This window comes from Harpia harpyja, chromosome 10, assembly GCF_026419915.1.
Source record: "Harpia harpyja isolate bHarHar1 chromosome 10, bHarHar1 primary haplotype, whole genome shotgun sequence".
Taxonomy (NCBI): domain Eukaryota; kingdom Metazoa; phylum Chordata; class Aves; order Accipitriformes; family Accipitridae; genus Harpia; species Harpia harpyja.
Genome location: NC_068949.1, coordinates 5,460,649 through 5,479,312, shown reverse-complemented (window position 1 = coordinate 5,479,312; position 18,664 = coordinate 5,460,649). Strand labels below are relative to the sequence as shown.

The 18,664-nt window shown below is 47.4% G+C and overlaps 1 long non-coding RNA gene across 3 annotated transcripts in view; it reads left to right on the top strand.

The window, feature by feature from the left end:
• Positions 1–18,664, top strand: part of LOC128147244 (uncharacterized) — a 145,031-nt gene that overhangs the window by 71,642 nt on the left and 54,725 nt on the right. The window lies entirely within an intron of this gene.

Sequence of the window (18,664 nt, the reverse complement as noted above, 5' to 3'; positions counted from 1 at the left end):
TGTCTGGAGAAGATGAAATAATTTATAAGCTTCGGTTTAATGTTCCTCTTTCTTTTTTTCTACAGCTGCCACCTCCCCACCTTCTGTCACTGTCGTCTAAATGAATTTACAAGGAAAAGAAAATAGTTCTCACTAATGTTCTCACACAAATGAAACATTAGCCAGAGAGACAAAAAGAAAATAATTGATTGTGAAAGCAAACCCCCTCTGAGACAGTCTAAGCATTATCAGGAGCAGCCTGGGAGAGGAACTGGGGGGGAAAGGGAGAGGGGAGGAGGAGAATGGAGCAGACTGGAACAACAAATGTAGCGTTTATGATAATTATCCACATTTTAATCCCCGTTTCCAACCAAGCATTCACTTCCTTTAATTAGTTCTCGATTAGAAGGAGATTATCTAATAAATTGTACAAATAAAGAGTGGGTTATCTTTGCGGTGTTCCTGCACACGAAGTTCTGAATGGATGGGGACGCAGGGACAGGGTTTGAGAGGGGCGAGAGCACGGAAAACCTTGCTTTCTTTTTCCCTCGTTCCCTTGGCTGCAAATATTGGCCGTTTCTGGCATTAGTGATGTGGCCAGTGAAGTAAATCCATAATTAAACTGAATTAGCATGTACTTGGAAGTTTTACATGCACAGACACAAAGAAGGTTCTTGCTTGCATTTCCAGTATGATTTGCAGGAAGTGGGGAAAGAACAAATAAAACCTTATACTTTATTTAAAAAGTACTTTGCTGAAGTTGGTTCTGAATTTTTATCATGCTGTGTGCTTAGAGAATGTAATTTGGGGTTTCTGAATGGCTGGTTGAAGGACCTCCTTAGTTTACCAGGTGATCTTTGGAAATGGCATGCTGAAAGTCACCCCTCTATTGTCGTGTGTGTGTCATCTCGATGTTGCTCTGCTGAGGTCTCTGGGTGAGGTACACAGAAATTAGACGGGTGACGTCAACGTAGGCAGCTTGACCCACGCTCAAGCTTCAGCAGAATGCCTTGCCCTGCCTAGAGAGGGCTTTCATCTTGCATACCTTCACAGGTCCTTGCTGTTGACCTAAGCTGGCCATCTAAGATCCCTTCATAGGCAGAGATCAGAAATGGGTGCATCTGGGGTGAGATATTTCTGGTCTCTTTTTGATCTTAAGAGAAAGTCAGCTAATCCCCAGAAGTGTGTGTTTCTTCTCCATTATTTATGGGGAGAACGTATAACAGCTTTCATGGATGCTGTGACATCCTGAACATCTACAGCAGGATAAATGTATCTTTGCCATGGTTTCTGTAGTAGGTGGTTTCCACGCCTCATCTCTAGTTTGCTTGAAACTTGGATGCTAGAGTTTTCGCTGACCTCTGCAAAATGCTGAGCCAGGTCTCAAACCTAGTATCCCAGTGTTCGTAAGTTTTGCTAGGTGGATGTTAAAAGTAGTCAGGACTTCTGCTCTTAGGAGGGCAGCCTCTTAATTGTATGCCTTGCCCAAGTACAAAACCAAAGTTGTGCCAACAGATTAATCTACAGACCTTTATTGGCTTCTCTTGTCAGCTCTGATGATGAGTTACCTGAGCTGTTTTGTGAGGTTTTCAGGGTTGGTGGGAGACACGTTATGGTGGGAGTTGTGTCACGCTTGCCCTGTGCATGGTTTTTAGTTGGCTGAGGTGTGTAGGTGTGCACTGGCTGTTCAGATGGGACTTGTGGCAGACTGGATCAAGTCTACCACCACCTGTCATCTCAGTCCAGCTGCTTTGAGTTGCATTTCAAAGGCTCTACTTGACTGCTTCTTGCTGAGCTACCAGGGAGCTGGATTTTGACTCTAGCCCCCACTACAAAGTAGAGCCAGGTACCGAACTCTTAGGCTTCTTGGAAAATTTCTTGATTTCTTTGGGCAGCAAGCCCGTTCTAGAATCGTGTCTGAGTTATGACTTGTGTCCGCATTGTGAGAAGGCAGAGTGCCTTGATGCGCTATTAGATACAGCTGGGTGGGTTTGAAGGTGAAATCCAGCATGTTTGCGATGAGGAGGTTCTGGGATGCCTTCGTTGGCAAGAGAGCGAGGTTATGCAGTCACACTGTGGTCTGGCTCCACCCTTTCTAATGATTTTCTAGACCCATGGTTGAGCAGTCGATAGTTTCATTGTCTGGTTTCAATCCAACCTGACAGGGGAGTAGAGATCTTGAAGATACTGAGTTCGTGTGTGCTCCTGCCAGCACAGATAAATCAGTCTGTAGCACCCTCTGACATTCATTGCTGTTGCTGCTATTGCCTCTTGAATGTAGACTGATGGTTGGGTGGTGTCCTCCAATGTGGTGTTGCTGGACTGAAGGATTTTGTCAGCATCTTGCGATGTCTCATGCACATAGTATACGACCAAGTTCGTCAAAACTGTAGTGTAATAAGAAATAAAGGGGGGGACTTGGCAGAAGCAGGAGTGAGAGGTTGGGCAGTGTCTCGCTGGGTTTGTCAGAGTGTGTATTTCAGTCAAGGACGCGTCCTGCTTGCGTATCTGCCCAAAGTGACCTCCCTATCGATTGAGGCAGTCAATAGGCAGCTACTTAAGAATAAAGTTCCGTTTTCTTTTCTTATTTCTTCTTCTTCTTCTCTTTAATTATCTAAGATAGATAAGCAGCTGCAGGCCAATTAGAAAACAATTACCCACTGTAATCAATGCTGGCGTGGAAAAAGGGGGAGGGCGAGCATAAAAGCTGAAGAAATGTCTTAAAACACAGCGCTGAGGTAACACTATATGCGACTCCATCCTTGAAAGCTCTTTGTCTTAACTTTCCCAAGGTAGAGACTCAGAAATGCCTGTGCGGTGAGGAGTTTCAAACAGAAATAAGCCAAACCAGATGAAAAGAGTATGGAAACCCATGGCACCCCCCCCCAAAAGGCAGAGTTAAGGACTTCAGGATGAGGAGGGAGACAACAGCTCTGATTTTTGAGCAAGTCCCTCTGTTTTCCTACACTGCCTTCATCTGGGAGAAAACAATCCTGATTTTATATAGGCAGTAATGGGCTCCGCACTGGCTATTACTGCTCGCCAATGAGATCTTGTGGTTATAATAGATAGCTGGATGAAAACATCAACTCAGTTCTCAGTGGCAGTTAAAGGAAGCGAATAAAATTATAGGAATTACTAGAAAAGCAGAGAACAAAACAGCAAACAGTATTACGCCGTGATAGGGGGTGCATCCACATCACGAGTGCTGCGCACAGCTCTGGCCTGCCACCAACTTTGGCAGGAGAGGAAAGGATGGGGAAGGGTTCAGGGAGAGGCAAGAAGGATGACTGAGGTATGGAAATGCTTCTTGCACAGACCGGCTAAATAGGACAGGATTCAGAGGTAATGAATAGAAATGATTGCTGACTGCTTTTTCCAGTAGAAAAGCTTGTGGGTATCAAGTAAAACCAAGAGATGACACATCTGAGGTGGACTGAAGACGACTTTTTTTTTTAACATGATGAGTAGCTAAGCTGTAAGCCTTTAAGGATGTTAAACTTCACATCTGCTCAACATGCGATTGAAGGGCCCTATGGAGTGATGCAACACAGCTGCATCCCGGTGTCCCCATCCTCTGCCTTGTCTGCTGATGTCACAAGGATACGGCCATCCCCAGCTCTGGCATACTGCCACCGGCGTGACAGAGCCCTGCTTTTGGGTAGAGTCTTTACATGCCACTGAAGCAAGTTAGACTCTAGTGCACAAGAAAGGGTTTTTCTTCCTTCACAGCCCCATTCCAGTGAGGCTGCGCTGGTGTTTCGCTGACATCACTGTCCGTCGCCACCTTGGTGTTATGACTTCACTGCCAATGCCCAAATTGGAAAATAGTGTAAAGTGAGAGAGGGCAAACCTTGGTTTAAACAGTGATTAACAGCATTTTATTCCATTAGCCTTCAATTATCAGTCTGCTTGTGGCAGGAAACCTGCATGCCAGCGCCCTTCAGAAGTGTGGGATGTTTAACCCTCTAAAACTGCAATTAGAGAAAAACTAAATTTTTGCCAGCCCAGCCTCCAGGTTGTGTGTGCCTAGATATTTTCTGCCTTCAACCCTGCCTGCTTCTCATGACAGATGGCTGGCTGAAAGGTTTTGGCATTAAATCTATTGCCGATGTCCATGAAATGCAGTGACTGAAACAGAGGATGGGATGACCAGTTATTAGCAATAAAACAACCCTTACAGTCCTGCAGCTCCTACCCTGTGTGATAAAATCCAACAGAGACATGGGGATGACCCCAGCATCCCTCTGTTCATACCAGTTCCTCTCTGTTCTGCCAACTTGCCTCATAGAAAGTTGTCACGTGGACACTTCTGCTCTTTTTTTCCCTTTCCCCACAGTTGGGAATGCCTGAAAGGTGTTATTTTCATAGGGATGTCACCAGAAAAATGCACCCTAAGTACAGGTCGTACCTCCTGAGACTTGGCAAGGACTAGGGAAACTGAGTCACCTGTGTAGTTCTCCTCTGATGTCAAATGGGCCCTGCCCAGAAAAGATGGTGATTGCTTAGCTGTGTTTATGTGATAGGAAACAGCACAGCTGGAAAAAATGGGATGTTTCCGAGATAGCTATTGTGCACTGGGCTCCTACCCTGGTCCTCCTGCCTGCTGGCAAGCGCTTGTGCCATGTTATGGGACCCACAAAATGAGGAGTTGATATTCACAGTGTTGGGCACCTGGTTTTATTTGGGCATTGAGAGCCTCTCAGAGGAGTCTGAAACCTCTGAGCTGTGGGTGAATGTCTCAGAGAGCCTGTTGGACGCTCCAGAAGTTGGCGTGGGTCCGGGCTGTGCTCTCGGAGCTGTGCCTGAGGACCCTGTCCCGGTCGGCAGCATGCTCTGTGGGACTGGGCTGGAGAGAAGCCACCCTGGCTACTTCTGCATCCCAGTATCACTGGTGAGCCCCCAGACTTCCCACAGGCAGCTGGAAAATAGCAATGGGATCCTTCCCCACGCTGTTCAGCATCTGTTGAGGTCAAAGCTGGTGGGGGAAAAAGAAAGGGAAGCAAATGGGTGAGTTGGGAGCACAAAATGCCCTGGGACGTAGCCCATGCAGACTTTAAGGGCCATGTTGGTTATTCAGCAGGACAGTGTCAGCTCAGCTACATTGAAGTGGCTCCTTGCTGCAAATCCCAGAATCCCTGCTCGCAAATGTGGGGGAGATGAGCTCTCCTCCCACTTCCCTGGCAGGTGAGAAGCTCTCAGGGCTGCTTTCTCCTCTCTGCCTGCTTTTTGTGCTGCCCCTGCCAGTGCAATTGCAGGTAAATAGCTGCTTGGTTGCCAGATAGCTCCATGTGAGCAGGAGGCGGACAAGCAAGACTGAACTGTCTGCAGTCCTTGAGAGCCTGAAATCAAAAGCTGTGCTGGGGCTTCCCAGCCCTCATCAACTAAAGAAGAGCGAAAGGTGAATTTTCTCCACGGTTGCCAGCTCAGTTCCTCCTCTCCTCAGTGCCTGTGCCGCGTTTCTCCAAGGAGCACATCCTAGCTGGCTCTGAAACTGAAGAAAGTGATGCTAGGACCGGCGCTTCACTTGGAAAGGCTGTTTGAGAATTAGTGAGAAATAGCAGCATTTTCCCTCCACACTTAATGTCGCTCTGATTGCCTCTGACGGTCTCCAATATTTCTGCTTCATTATATATGATGTGCAATAACAAAAGGGTTTTTTGGTGAAATATTAACTGCGTGTAAGTGGTTCGCTCATAATGAACCGTCTACATGGAGATCGCTAACTACAACGTAATTATCAAACCTCGGTGAATAATTCATAGCGAATAATTTAATCATTTTAGTCCTTTCTGCCTAAATCAGACAGTGACTCATGATTTCTGAGAATTATTCTTAGAACACTTTAATGGCACCTATTTCACTCGGTGAGGTCAATCAGAAGTATTTGAAGTTTGGCTGTGGCAGGCGGATCTGTTCCTTGACCAGACAGGAACAGGCTTTTGTTACAAAAACTTGAAAGAGGAAAGATAAAAATTATTATCTTTTGTTCAAAGTGCTCTGAGCTCTTCTATTCTTGAATGGCTTTGCTGGTGATATTGGAGCGCTGAAACGTTTGCGGTGAGACCAACGCATGAAAGCAGATAACATCACTGCCGTAATGTGTTGTTTTCATCATTTATCCTGTTCTAATAATCCCAAGCCCAGCAAACAACAGGCTTTAAGCTCACCCTCATTGTAGGTCTGTGCATGGAGGCCATGGGTTCAAAGAACTGTAAGAATAGAGGGGCGAGAAGAGGTTTCCTTCTTCTGTGGAGGAGAATGACACCGGCTCCAAGGCGAGAAGAAAAAGCATAATGTAAATGTGTCTCCCAGGCCTTTTGCTCGGAGAACTTTCTGATCTATTCCCTAATTCGCTTTTTTCCGAGAGCGTGCACACTGCCTTCGCTTCCCAAAAACATATATGATCCATCACAATTTATAACCTCCAGTTTAGTGAGGAAGGGACAGACAAATTCATCTCTATAAAAGCTTCTTTTTTTATTACAGTTAATACGCACCTTTTGCCTTGTGTAATGGAGCTTACGTTTTGAAAAAAATAAGTTTGACATCTTCCTATTTTATATCTTATTTCTCTTTTGCTGCATGCAGCATCCCGCTCCATTCGCATGAGCCGGGCAGATTAATGGGGCAGCATGTGTAACTTTTCTTTCTCTGTATCTCCCTTTCAGTGAGATGCGGCATTGATATTGCTATTTTGCATTAACCTCTTTCTCAGCACCGGTATGTGACATGTTTAGGTATTACCCAGCTGTACAGATTTCCTCATTTCCTTCCCTTCTTTCTTATCCGAGATGTCAACGCTTTGCAAATTGCTGTAGAGTCACCATGACTTCAATGTTTCGGGCTCCTTTTTGCTGGTGAGAAGCATCCTGTAGATGATGAGAGGTCCCTTTTTTGGGGGGAATCGTGCGACTCTTGACATCACCTTCTATGCTGGTCTGCTCCCAAACCAGGTCCCATTGGTCCCTTGGCGGTTATGGTGGATATAGCCTAGTGCTCTGTGGGAAGGGATGTTGGGGTGCAATGCTGCTGAGAGGCACCCGTGGGGATGGGTCCCCCCTTGGGCAGCAGACAGGGCCAGCGCATCGCCCCCGGCCGTCTCCCCTCCTTTCCCCACGCTTTCCTCTGTCCACCTCCGACCTTTTTATTCCTGAAGGGGCTGCAGAACCTCCCTCTTGCTGGGCTCCCGCAGAGAAGAGACAGTCTCCTTTGACTTTGGCGTGTTAGACTGTAAAAGAGCTGACCTCACCGGGGATCAGGCTTGACCCCAAACTGTTAAGGAAAAATGCAGACAATCCTGTAGCCTCATCCTCCCTCCCTCTGTGCCCTCTTTCCTCCTTCGCAGGACCTGGGAATGCTGCCGTTGACGCTGGCAGCCCTCGGCCCTGCTTGCCCATCAGGGCTTTGAAGATTTATTGTATGAAAAGGGGGGTGAAGAGCTCGGGAGACACACAGAATGATTTTTAGAAGAGTTTCTAGGAAAGGAGCATTGCCGTCACTATTACAGCAAGCTTCACCTTCAAAGCGTTTTTGTTATTTTTCTCCTTAATAAAAAAAAAGGAAAAAAAGGAAAAATCAGAAGCCCTGTCTGCTTTGGTTTTCCCTTCCCCTTGTGCTGTTTCCCACAGCTGCAGGGAAAGCACAACACATCATCCCTACCCATCTTCTCTGGTGGGTGCCCATGTCTCTGTGTGATGCTGGGTGGAATGGGCTGCCAGTACTGGGGTTTTAAATGGGTCTAGGAGAGCTTTGCCCAGCCTCTGCATCATGAGTCGGTGGTGTTTTGTTGGGGAGATACAGCAAGTGGTGGCTTAGGAGTAGTGGCTTTGTGCTGTGAATAAGGTGACCTTCAGGGGACAGGAGGGCTGAAACTAGAGGGAATCTGTTTTCCAGGTAGCTTTGGGAATCCCTGGCTTAAAAAAAGCAGCAAATGAGTTGCTATGTAGGTTTGCTGCAACACTTTTAAGCTGAGAATGTGACTTGCACAGCGTGTATTTGAAAGCTCAGCTGGAGATTCCATAACCCAAGTTTAGAGAAGTGGAGAGGGGAAAAAACCCCACTAAACCATGGGTTTTATCTTTTTATATTACTTGATGTGGGAAAAAAACTGGTACGTCAGCACCTCCTGAAGTCCCCATAGTGCTGCTGAAACATGAGATCTGCTTTGAAACCAACTGGATGGGAGCTAGAAGGAAAGATGTGAGCCATGCACACCTGGAGCATTGGGAAATGTCCACTGCATCTCACAACTCCCTGACCTAGTGCCACGAAAGGGTTAAAGTAATATTTTTCTCTTTGCCGTGTTCAAAAAACAATCGATGAAATTATGTTCCTTTTTGGAAATGGGCATCTTTGTCCCCTTCTTCTGGTCCCTGCCAGCACGGAAATCTCTGGGGAGGAGGAGAGTGAGGTATCGGGTGCCCCGAAAAATAGTGGGGTGCAATGCCTGTGTGAGCAAGGAATATGCAGCTGTCCTCCCTGGAAGCTATCCTCCAGTGAAATCTCATCCCAGGGAAAAAGCAGAGTTTCTAGAGGAGAAATGAAGGCAGGAGTCCCTGGGGAGGTTGTTTAGGACAGCAGCCCACCAGGTCTGTGCCTGTGCACGAGGAAGACCAAACCCATGCAACTTGGGCATTTTTGTTCTGTCTGAAAGAAACAACCTGAAAGCCACTGCCGAGTTACAGAGCAAAATGCATGAGTCTGACTTTGTTTCTCAAAAAAAAAAAAAAAAAAAAAGTGAAATCTCATCGAAAAGTGAGAAATGTGATGTCAGCTCCATATGATGATGGGGACCTGGGTAAGATCAGCTTAAATCCATGTAGAGAGGCTAGTTTGCTCTGTCATTAACTCACAGTTTCTTTTCTCTTTCCCTAGCATGTTTTCCTGCTAGATGATACCCTCAAAAGTGGTACATCCTAGATCCTCTTTCTAGTTTTGACTGAATGTATCCCAATACTCATGCTTGCAAGCAGCAAGCTATATCTCCTGGTCATCACTGGAATATTAGAGGGATTTTTTTTTTTTTTTCTCCAAATCAAGTCGAATAGGGCCCCCATCTCACTTCACAAGAGGTGCAAATTCTCTGAATGCTGCATTAGATACTAAAATTACCAACTCGGTATTACACAGAGCATGTTGATGTGAAAAAAAATAGGCTATTTTCTTTTCTGAGTAGAAAGAAATTGGATGTGTGCATTCATATGTGCTCCGGATTTGGATACTGCATTATTGTGAAAGGGATATGAGGTGGGGTATTGATATGTAAATGAACACTTTAATTATTGCAGTCTGATTGCTGATTTCCCATGTCTGGCGCCCGGAGCACCTGGATCCTATACGGATGTGGAGTTTACTCAGGTCAGGTGAGCAGCTGGGGTCTCGTAGCTGCTGCCAGTGCATCTGGTCAATACATGGAAAATACCTAACCTGGGGTGGGAGATGGGAAAAAAAAACAAGTGTGACAATGATTTTGGTGCCGTAACATGAGGCTTTGGAGACCGCTCTCAAAAACTGGGACCGAGGCAGAGCAGGGATGCCAAGTGCTCCTGGGAGCTCGAGGCTGACCCCCTCCGGCGCTGCCTGCTTTCCTTGTGCCGCAGGCAGAGCATTTCCATGCCAAATATTGACTTGAGCCTTGTGCAGATGTTCCGCACATCTTCCTCATCCTCTGCAAACCCCGGTCCCCGCCGCCTTGCTGGGAGGTGGGAAGCCCCCGGCCATACGAGGGCTTTGCCTCCTCATTATCTCATGGATCCCCCCCCGTCTGCACCCCGGGCTTTTCACAGACCCCCATTATTTCCAATCCCCTTCACTTGTCAAAAGTAATTTGGCGACTTATTATCGGTCAGACAAAACAGCTTTGGGCTCTGCCAGCCCCAATGAGGGGCCCGGCTCCTTTCAAACTTTTATCACCCCTCCTCCATGCGGACTCCCCTCTCTCTGGGCAAATCCGCTGAGTGAGCATGCAGCAGGCAGATCCCAGCCCCAATTAGCAGCCTTTGCAAAAGGGCAAGAATTTTAATTAGTCGAGCAGTCAATTATATCAATGGACACCCTTTGCCCTCTCCCCTTGCTCCCCTCTCTTCGGCCCAGCAGCCATCTCCCCGTCACCCCTGTTGCCTTGCTGTCCATGGGCAAAGCTGCCCGCCCCTGCTCCCGAGCCCTTTGCAGGGGCTGGCAGCTGCCGGTGGGACCCAGTTGTCCCAGAGCCTGGTGGTGGCTGGTGGGTTTGTCCTCTCTGAGGCACGGCCACATCCCTGACCTCCACTTGAACCGGGGCTTCGTGCACTCCCAGACCTGCCCTGCCAGTGGCGGTCTGAAAAAAAAAGGGAAATTGAGTAGAAAAGCACTTTGGATTAGCGCAGCCAGAGGCTTGGGCTCAGTTTTCTCCATTGGATGTCAGGGAGAGGAATGGGATGGGGAGGTTTTGAGAGATGAGCCTCCCCTCCTCTGCATATGTTGCTCTTGATACTGATCTGACTGTCAGCTCTCCTCTGAGGTGGGCTTAGAAGTTGGGGCACCAGGGAAACTTCCAGGCTGTTAATACTGTCACTTGCCTATCAGGAATAATCCCTTCAGATCTGATCTGATCTGCTAATTCTGTTTTATGTGCTTCCTTACATTGCATCCTCTCCCACTTCTGCACCACTGTCATGGTTTAACCCCAGCCAGCAACTAAGCACCACGCAGCCGCTCACTCCCCCCCCCCCCCCCCCGCCCCCCCCCCCCCAGCGGGATGGGGGAGAAAATTGGGAAAAGAAGTAAAACTCGTGGGTTGAGATAAGAATGGTTTAATAGAACAGAAAAGAAGAAACTAATAATGATAATGATGACACTAATAAAATGACAACAGCAATAATGAAAGGATTGGAATGTACAAATGATGCGCAGTGCAATTGCTCACCACCCGCCGACCGACACCCAGCTAGTCCCCGAGCGGCGATCCCCCGCCCCCACTCCCCCCAGTTTATACACTGGATGGGACGTCACATGGTATGGAATACCCCGTTGGCCAGTTTGGGTCAGGTGCCCTGGCTGTGTCTTGTGCCAACTTCTTGTGCCCCTCCAGCTTTCTCGCTGGCTGGGGATGAGAAGCTGAAAAATCCTTGACATTAGACTAAACGCTACTTAGCAACAACTGAAAACATCAGTGTGTTATCAACATTCTTCGCATACTGAACCCAAAACATAGCACTGTACCAGCTACTAGGAAGACAATTAACTCTATCCCAGCTGAAACCAGGACAACCACGCAGCTGGCAGTGCTCGGGACTTTGCTGCATCTCTAAAGTGGCTGAAGGGCACTTCTACCCACCGCTGCCTCTCAACTTAGGGCATCAAATAGCTGTCCTAAACACGCTGGCCCTTGCCATTGATTAAAGTCTTCCTATATTTGGCGTTTCTTATCGTTTTGCTCTAAGTGTTACTCTCTTGCTGTAAGATCAGGCTACAATGAGTCCTCAGATCCGCATGAAACCACATCCTAAAGTTGCTGGACATGCTTTACAAGGTAACGCAGCTGATAGCAGGACTCAGTAAATAGATGAGCTCCCGCAGAGTCAGTCCCAAATTTTGGTCGCAGAAGCTGTCCCAGTTCTCTTCTGCACGGCAAATGCCTCTTCCTGGGGCGTGAAGCAGCTTGGTTGTCTGTCCGTCCATCCATCCCACCTTTACCCTGTGGCAGGATCTAACGGCGTCTTAAGCAGCACATGAAAGACTGAGCCTGTGTAAAGCTGAACCCCTGACCTTTTGGTGTGGAGGTGCGAGCGGTGGTAATTGAGTCATAGTGACACATGCTGGTTAGCTACTGTAGTAATTACCAGGCATTTAACAACGTCTCGGCCGTCAGAAGGGGAAGTCCTCTCCCACAAGTTGCAAGCTCTGGGTTTTGCAAGAAGAAACGTGTAGCGGTGCTGCATGGGGACGTGTGCGCAGATGTTATGGTACACACAGGCAATTATCGTGGGCACCTTGTTCCCCTCTGCAGGGGCTATTATATATCAGCAGCAGCAGCAAGATGATCGGGAGCTGATGATACATGATGGGGAAGAGATTCTGAAGCCATCTGTCTGTACCAAGTGTGATATGGGTAACATCTGGTGGGCACGTGTAAAAATAGGATTATGAGCAAAAAAAGTGACTGTGGGAACATCTTGCCATCCTGCCTTAATCCCCCTCCTCCCTTTATTGATGGTGATATCAAACGTTCTCAGGTTGCGAGTCAAAACTCTCTGATTTCTCTGTGCATCAAATATATACAGTTTAATAGCTGGGTATTTTAATATGCTCCAAGCACAGGAAAAAATAACTGGGTCTGTTTCCACTTAAAATGGGGAAGAAGCAAGGAGAAAGGTCAGAGGAGAAGCCAAAGGCTATGAAGGAGGCAGTGATTTGCTGTTGGTCGTTCAGCCAGTTAGTGGCAAAGAGAAAGGGATGACTCCCATATCATGACTACAGTTGCTCCCCTGGAAGGTACAATGTACACTTGGTAAGGGACTGATGGAGCCTCCTAATTTCAAACCAGCATGATGCTGAGTGGATAAAATGCTATGCAGAAACTCAGGTGAGTTTTTCCTACCAGCAAAAAAACCAAAAATTAAAAAATGAAAGTGAACAAAGTGGAGAGAAGACCATAGCTAGACTAGGAGAAAACAGCTGATCCCACGCTTCCCTGTCAAGTGTCTGTCTTGCTTTGATTGATCTCTGTGAGGAACAAAGGCTTGCCAGGCTGCCAAGTGTCGGTCTGGTTTGAGTTCCTCCATCTATTGTGAATACAAGATCTTAGATGAACGTGTCTTGCTCGAGATTTAGCTGCGTTCCTTCTGTTTCTGTCATCTTGAGCTGTAAATATTCCAGGATTAGACAAAACCTGGCAATTCTGTTATTCATGGATGATGCAGAGCAGGACAGGCTTTGCCTCTGAGGGGCTGGTAACAGTGAATTGTCAGTTTTCTCATTAACTCAAATAATGTGATTCACAGAGATGAGATACGGGCAGCACATTAACCACCTCCTTAGAAGGATGGACACTGTTCAAACCGCAAGAAACCTACCCTCGTTCACCTGGTGCCCTGCCTTTTATCCCGTGCTGTTGGGAAAAGACCTTCAGATGTCATTAAATACTTTGATTTCCCCTTTGAAAAACTGAAGCAAAGGAGGACAGACGGCATTCGGCTACCAGGACTGCAGCATGAGCTGTTGTGCCTGGTGTTTGCTGCCTTCTGAAGCACCCGGCAAAGACAGACAGAGATGCTGCTCCTTGTGAGGGGAAATAAAAGCCTAGGAGCTAATAAATGTGTGCAAAGTGGCTCATTATGTGCCTGCAGAAGGGGAGTGAAGGGCATGAATCTTTTCTACCCTCCCTCCTTCCTTCTTCAGGGCAGAGATTCCTATAAACGCCCACGATGCGAGATTCGGATTGGCTTTTTTCACAACAGTTCAGCCTTCACTTAGGACCCTAACTAACAGCCAAATTCTTTTGTAAGGACACCGCATCCAGCAGCTCTTAATATTGCTGTGCTCAATTGAAAATACTGGCTATAATGGCTGCAATTATGAATTGATGGCCTTAAATTTGCCATCAGACCTAATGCCTACTTTTTCTGTCTGGTTCTTGTTTCCATTCTGCCTTTTTGTTGGTGTTCCGCAGCCACAATTATTTGTCATTAGTCATTAATCTTGAAAGCATCAGCACTTCCCCCCCCCCCCCAGGAACTTTTGCCTGCTCCCTGGTTTTATTTTTGACCGTTTTCCATCACTCTTTCTCTTGCCTCAGTCTAATCAGTTTTGTACTACTCTAAGAAGTTTGGTTTGGTTTCGTTTTTGTTTTTTTTTTTTCTGACGGGGGAATAAAGCAACGCAGCGAATGTGCCCAAGAGATGTGTGTGCAGCTGATGTTGCCTACACCTATGGGATGTTTATGCCCTGCTTGTGCCCCGGCCCGCTGGGGAGGGGGCAGCATCGAAGCGCTTTTCATTAGAGCGGTAACGATCCTGGATTTTTGTGGCTTATACAGCGCCTGAGTCCAAGCAGGGATAATTCCTGCAGGCAGCAGGTTTGGGCAGGTGATGGGCATGATCCACGCTCATGCTGCAAATCTCCCACCACAGCAGGAGAGCCTCCATAGGGTTTTTCACCAGGGACCCCAGCTGCTGCTGGTGTGGAGCTGGTGTTCTACCCATGGAGCCCAAATCTCATTAAAAGGCTGTCGCAGGTGGTTCTCAGCCGTGATCCTGCTGGAAAATGATGAAATAATACAAGAAGGGCAAAGCTGTTGGACCTCTGACCAGCATCGGAGGGAAGAGCAAAGGTGTAAAAGAATAAGGCCGTGTCTGAAAGGGTGTAAAAGACCTCAAAACCACATGAGGGCATTTAATTCAACACCGCTGTCTTTCCCTGGGATAGCTGAAAGAGCTGTTTTACTAGAGACAGGTTAGGATGGGTCCTCACTGGCAATGCAAGCCTGTGTTAAGGCAACATAGGCATATTCAGATACCACAGACGTGTGCTTCTGATAGCATAAATTAATACGTTTCCAATTGTTTGAATCCTTTGGCTAGAAAAAGTCATCCTGGTAGGGGGCTTTTTGGTTTCTTTTTTAAGCCTCCTCTAGCACCGGACACAAGGAGGTGTGAGGAAAGCTGTTGTATTTAACCTGTAAAGGGTTTTGGTTTACTGGGTGTGCCCATTTGTAAGCCGCTGATAGATGCTGAGCGAGACCTGGTAATTGGCAGGCAGGGAATTGCATCTGGGAGCTGAAGGAACCCTCTGCTGCCAGAGCAGCCAAACATCACCCAGCTCTTACTGTCTTCATCCCCGGGGACAGTCCTGTGCAGGAGAGGAGCGCCATTAACGGGGGGGCCACCGTGGTGGGTCGCATCTTGTTTGCCTTCAGTCACCCAGTGTCTTGGTTCCTCAGTAGAGAGAGATGCTCCTAAAGATTGCTTCCTCCTCTGAGATCTCCATCTTCTTCCTTCACCCTCTCTGAGACTGACTCCGACAGCATTTTTCACCACTTCTGAAGTTCTTGTCTTCCTTACTGTTGCCAGGTTTCTGGTGTTTTGTATTTTTAATTTTTTTTCTCTCCATGTTGTTTTTTTCCCCCTGGATCCTGAGTCTTGCCAAAGAAATGGCAGGGGCATTTATGCTTCAGCTGCTCCTGGCCCCTCTGGTGCCTTCCAGATGGAGAGAGTCAGCGTTGGTCCCGGTTTTCCTTCCTCTGTGCACACGCAGCCTGGTAGGATAGGTTAGGGAGGGAGCCTGCAAAGGATGCTCAGGGCGAGAAGTGAGGGATTGTGCATCCATCCCATCAGTGTGAAGAAAGTAGAAGCAAAGCAGGGGCAAAAAGAAGCTGGTTAAATCAGGTACGTGTCCGACTCACGTGTGAGACATTTTGGCAAATGTGATCGACAGTGGCAAAGCATATAATCTCTGATAGCTGAGCAATCTGTGTCTTTAATTATAAAATTCCCCAGGGCTCTGGCAGTAGGTCCCTCCGCAACAGGAGATGGGGAGGGAGGCAGAAGAAGAGAGGCTTTGGGCAGCAGCAAAGTTTATTTTCTTTATTTTTTTTATCCTCCCTGCCCCCGGGTGTTTGTTCCATTGCCTGTCCCCCCCCCAGGTGAGACCAAAGGCCCTTGTCATACACAAACAGCCAGGGCTGTCTGGTTCCGGGTGGCCTTGATGGGACCAGACAGCATGAGATCATTGCTAGATGGAGGGCGATGCTTCTCGTCAGGTGCAGCATCATTTCGGTGGCATTTTGTGTTTGGCCGTGTCACATTGCATCCATCCGGGCGTGCAGCGTGCTGTCAGATGGTTGCCTCTGAAGTCAGTAAGGCAGAACAGACCTGCTGGTGGAAAGGAGAGCGTGCCACCCCCAGGGGACCCAGGAGGGAAGAGACCTTGTGGGGAGCTCATGGGGAATGAATGGCTCCAAAGTGGGAGCAAATTGGACATTTTGGGGAGAATGAGGGACAAAAAGTATCTCTCAGGAAGACAATAACCAATAAAACCAGGGAGTTGCAGGAAGGGGAGAACTTGTGAGATTTAGGGAATAGCCTAAAATTCAGGCAGATGCGTGACCAACAGGGAAGACAATAGCGTTGTGACATTTGGGGGCCAACTCCATTAAAAATAGTGTTGCTGAAATGTGCCGAAATCACATGTACGGCTGCCTTGTCTTCTCTACTATTAAACGTAGGAAAATGGTGGTTGGGAGGAAGAAGGAAAGAAAAGGGTTATTTTTGTTTAAATACTGCAGGACTAGAAGGGATCAAAAGCTGTGCCGAGTCTTCCCTGAAGCACTGAACGTTTCTTACGCCAGCCAAGTGCCCAGAACTTGGCAAGCCTTCATCGACTTGATCGCTATCCAATAGTCAAATGCTGCTATGGAAATCTTCCAAATAGCTGATGACTGATCATTAGTATTGTTTAAAAGCATGTTCAGCGCTGGGTTAAAACACGTAAGGAACTCGGAGGTGCCTTACCTTTCAAAGCTGGGTTTAATGCTTCCCAAGGCATTGTGGCTCCCTCAACTCTGCATCTGCCTCTGTTTATAAACAAGGAAGGTGAGATTTGGGCTATGCTATCAAAGCTGGTAAGGGTTTTTTTGGCTTGGTACCGAGTCCCCTTGGTAGCAGCCCTTGGCTGCTGTGAAGTGGCTTGCTCCGTGTCCCTGCCCGTGGTCACCAGGGCTGCAAGGCCTTGGCGATTGCATTCCCACACCTGCAACGCTGCAGCAATGTCATGCAGCAATTTGGCTTTGCCTCTTGTGGGGAAATAAGTGGCCCAAGAGAAAGAATGGAGGGTGACAGGCGCCTGAAGGGGACATCTCCAGCTAGCTGGTCTAGCAGACATCCACTGTGTGTGCTCCTGCCTATGTGCATGCCCAAGGGAATGAAGCTCTGCAAAGGATATATGCCTTTTGCTCAGCAGCTTTCCACCCAGTTATTGCTGAATGGAGAAGGGAGGGTGCAACACCTTCTGGTACAGCACCTTCTTGACTCCATATCCCATCGGGAGAGGCCCACCGAGGTTTTCCTTGCCCCTGTAGGTGAGGAGTGCTGGGGTGTCAGTCTGCTTCCTTCCTGATAGTCTCCTCTGGCTACTGGCAGAAGAAAGTCATGGGCTGACTGTGGCAGAAACAGATGGAGAACTCCCAGTCCAAAAAACTTCCCTTGTTTTTCCTCTACTTGTTGTGGACGTGTTGTCAACTCTTGGCAACAAAGGCTTGGAGACCTCTCGGCCCCAAGGCCAGGCACCACCTCCTGCTGCCGCAGCTGCTCCTGACTTGGAGGACCCCAGTGTCCTTCCCAGGTGGTCGGATGGCAGGAGCGGGGTGACTTTAGGGAAGGGGAGCTACCCTGATCCTCAGAGAGGTGGGAAAGTGTACATTGCCCCTGTGCTGAGGAGGGGAGGAGAAGACCTGGGTGTCTCTGAAAACCCTCCTTCCTTTTCTTACCCTGGCTGTATCAGATCATCCTGCTAGGACAGTTGGTTTTAAAGCTCGTGGAAGGGGAGAGCCGTGTTTGACACACGGCTTAAAAAATGCTCCTGTGTTCATAGCCCTAGAATTAGCCAAATGTTAGAAGCAGGGCTAAGGGAAAGAAATCAGCTAAACACTATTTTTCCATCTAAAACTAGCTAAGATGCATTTGGGAGAGACCGAGAGAGAGAACACAAGCAAAGTGGACCTATTAAGACAAGGTAGCAAAGACAAGTCCTGAACTTCAGAACACGGTGCCTGCCCTTTCTTGCTGCCTAGCAGAAATCAAAACAAAAATAAGCTGAAAAACCTCTTTCAGCCTCATTTTCAAAGCCAGCTCTGGCCTGGAAATAGCCCTGAAATGAGTCTGAGAAGTTAAGAGCTGCACAGGGAGGCTTAGGGAGGGCACTGCTGGTGTGCTAGGAAGGTTTGTTTGTGTGCAAAATGTATATTACATATCTTGGAAAACAGATGACATTATATTGCTTTACATTTGTGCTATTTTTGCTTCAAGGCTCCAGCATGATTTGTGGTGGTGGGGCTAAGGGAAGATAACAAATGGGTGTCGGGAACCTATGAAGAATGGAATTTTCCCCTCTTCTGTTATAGTATTAAATAGCTATTTGTATTACAGCAATTTCTTTCTTTTTTTTTTTTGTGGTATGCTGAGATAAAAAACTTTATTTGCTAATGCCACATTATTTAATTTAATCAGGCTGAAGTACACCTTTAATAAATTTTCCTCCAAAATGAAAAATTACAAAGATGTGGCAAAAGAATATTTTAATGAAAACCGATGATGTAGCAAGTTAGAGCAGAATTATGTCCTCTTCCTGCCCTTTCCTACCACCCAACAGCACAAGAGAGCAGCTGATATCTCTCAGAAAATCATGGGCTGTGGCATATAAGTCTTTTTAGTTTTCCTATCCTGAGATCTATTCTCTCGTGGAGTTGTTTTCTGATTTCTAGATGACCTGCCAAGAAACCAGGCCCTTGAGTAACAGCACTGAAATAAGGCAGGCAGCAGCAGCTATCAGTCTGCAGGATGCGTAATGCAAGGCAGGACTGTCCAGGTGTTGAGATACGCATGGGGGGGATTGTTCAAGGGCAGGGGATGCATGACAAGGAGGACTATTCTTAGGCAGATCCTCAACTAGTCCCGAATCTACCCTGCCGTCCTTCCAGATGATGGCATTC